Raw genomic sequence first — 3,440 nt, 5'->3', positions numbered from 1 at the left:
GGGCACATGCCTGGGTTTCGGGCTCAATCCCCAGTGTGGGGTGTGCAGGAGGCAGCCAATCAATGATTTTCTCTCATCATTGATGTTTCTCTCTCTCCCTCCCCCTTCCTCTCTGAAATCAATAAAAATATATTTAATGAATGAATGAATGAATAAATAAATAAATAAATAAATAAATGGGAATGGCTGTTAGGTGGGCAACCAACAGCATCTGTCTCTGTAACCTTGTTATCCAAAACAAATTAGTAATAAACTCATCATTAACTTGTGGGATACCTCCAGGCTCCACTGGACCTGATATTAGTTTATTTTCTTTTTGGAGCAGTTCTAACTATTTGTAAGGTGTATGATTTTGTGACTTTAATTTTTTTCTTAGAGGTCTTCCTAAGAACAAAGATAAAATTTAATTTAAAAATAGGATAAAAATCACTCTATCTTGGTGATTAACATGTGGCTCCATTAACACGTTTATAAATCTATCTAAGATACATTATGGGAGCTACTGATCTTATTTTTCCTATTTCATGCTTTGCCATTTCATCACTTATCATATTCTTCCACCCTCCCCCCCCCCCCAGCTTCGTTTTAAAGAGGAATAATTAAATAATAAGAAAATAAAAAATAATTGAATCACCTAAAAGGATGATGCAATGGTAATAAAAAAACAAACAAACAAAAAAAAACCCACACTGTTATCCTTCAGTTTTCTTATTGCACTGCCCAAAGTATTGCATCCTTTTTCAAGAAGGAATAAAAGACATGAGAAACTATTTTCATAGTTTGCTTTAAGGTTTAATAGGACAAGTTAAGAATTCAGAATTTTTCATTTTCCATCCATCCAAACTGACAGGATGATGTTTCAGAATTATTAGGTGAATCAGAAGATACCAACACTCTAGACTCTAATAATGAGGATGAAATTACTCATATAAATGAAACCTGATTATGAGTTTTCAGATGATATTGTAGATGAATTTTCTCAGACTCAAGAATCAATAAGTGGTCCATGTATTTCTATGGATAAAAAGAAAATGTGGTATTTTTTATCCTGTTACTCATTCAACAGGAAGCACATCATCACCCAATATTTTTTGGCAAGAACCTGGACCATCTTGTTTTGCTAAAAAAAAATGTGTAATGGTATTCTTTAATCTTTCTTTTATTGTTTGTGCACCAATATTTATTTGAAGGTTTGTTGTGTTTAAATTCTTGTTAGCATTTCTAATAAACGTTTTTCTTACTATCCCTGAATTCTTTTGGACATTAATCATTAAATAATTTCAAAATGGTGATGAGTATTTCTCCTTATGTGTTGACAAAGGTCACTCAAATTACCCAGCTGTGGGCTCAGAATCCTTTATCAGTGTCAACAAGAGAAGCATATTGATTATCTTGATTAGGAGAGGCACTGTGCCATGCTCTGAAGACAAAAACAGCAACAAAAAACAAAAAAAAAGGAAGAAAACCAAACCAAAACAAACAAAAACCAGGCCTGCTCTTGAAGAGCTTATAACCCAGTTGGGAGTCAGGGATATAACTTTTCTCCAATCAGCTATAAATGCCACATTAGAGTTTTTCATTGCCAGTTGCAGGATACCCTCTTTACCCCCAGCTTTCCCCAGTGTTAACATTTTACACAACTATAGTGGAATATCAAAACCAAGAAATGGACATTGGAACAATCCATACAACTTAGTCAGATTTTACCAGTACAGACAGACGTGTGTGTGTGTGTGTGTGTGTGTGTGTGTATGTGTGTAGTTCTATACAATGTTATCCCTTGTAAAGCCTTATGAAACCACCACCATAATCAAGATACTCAACTGCACTATCACAAGACTTGCTCTTCTCACCTTTATAGTCATATTGATTCCCCTCCCCATCTTTAACTCTGTTAACCACTAATCTTTTCCCCATCTCTGTATTATTTCATGAACATTACATGAATAAAATCATGCAGTGGAATGGAATCAAAACATCCTTTTGATTGGATTTTTTTCACTCAGGATAACTTCCTTGAGGTTAATCCAAATTGTTGTGTGTATTAAGTTTGTTCCTTTTTATTGCTAAGTAGTACACTATGGTGTAAATGTGCCATAGTCTGTTTAACCATTTAGCTATTGAGGGACATTTGGTTAGTTTCCAGTTTCGAGCTATTAAAAATAAGGCTGCCATGAACAGTCGTGTACAACAAGTTCCTGTGTGAAAATAAATTTTTATTCATCTGGGATAAGAGCCTAAGAGGGCAACTGCTGGTTATATGGTAAGTTCATTTTAGTTTTAAAAAAAGCTGCCAAACTATTTTTTGGAGTGACTGTACCATCTTACACTCCCAGCAATAACAGTGATCTGGTTTCTCTGCACCCTCACTTGCACTTGTTATCACTATTTTTCATTTTAGCTGCTATGATAGGTGTATAGTGATATCTCACTGCAGTTCAATTTGCATTTCTTTAATGGGAAAAAACTACTGAACATCTTTTCATGTGTTAATTTGCCATCTGTATATCTTTAGTAAAATGTCTGGGTTTTGCTCATTTTCTAATTGGACTATCTGTTTTATTGTTTAATACTGAGTTTAAGAGTTCTTTATTCTAAATATACCCAGTTACTGTTTTTTAAAAATTATAGTTGGCATACCTAGCTATTTTTAATCAGCTGCTATAACATTTAATTTAAGGGTCAAATGATGTCATGAAAAGTCTCTATCTCATTGAACCACATTAATACTCCTCCCTCTTTAGCAAAACCATCGATATCAACTCCCATCCAGCTGTCTTCAAAGAGTAACTCTGTGAGGGCCAGTTCCAACCCTGGGCAAAATATTTTATTTTTGCAAAGCAGTTTATTTGCCATTAATCTGCTCCACACTATTCTTTAAGGATTAGAGTGCCAGCTCTTCATCCTTTGAGAAGAGGTTTTGTTATCAGAGCCTTGGAAGTGGCTGATGTTGACATGACAACTTTCCTGTTTTTAATTTTCCTCACTTTCACTAGACGGGTTTTCTTGCTCATTCATTTCTCTGCTTCCCCACAGCGTTAGCTTTCCCCTGCTATGGCCACAGCACTCACCTCTACATGCCTCTGCAGCTCAGTTCCTCAGACTAACTGATTCTACTTCTGTTGTCCAATTCCAAAGTTCTGGGAAAGAGCTTGGACCCCTGGACTTCTAGTGCACCTGGGGAAGTGATGGCAGGGAACAAGTGGCTCTCCTGGGGATGTGGCCTATGCAGTTCTCTGAAAAGAAGGTATAAACAGAAAATGACTATCACCTGTATTAGGACCACAGGGAAGAGAAAGTCAAGAGAGACGAAGGGGTTCTCAGAGCCACCGCTCCAGTGGTAGAGGCAGGACATAAACCAGCTCCAAAGCTCACACTATATCGACTATGGCATTCACCCCTGTCGGAGACTATCCATCGTCTTCACTAGCAGAGAAGAG

Source organism: Myotis brandtii, unplaced genomic scaffold, assembly GCF_000412655.1.
Source record: "Myotis brandtii unplaced genomic scaffold, ASM41265v1 scaffold675, whole genome shotgun sequence".
Taxonomy (NCBI): domain Eukaryota; kingdom Metazoa; phylum Chordata; class Mammalia; order Chiroptera; family Vespertilionidae; genus Myotis; species Myotis brandtii.
Note: the sequence above shows the minus strand (reverse complement) of the source record.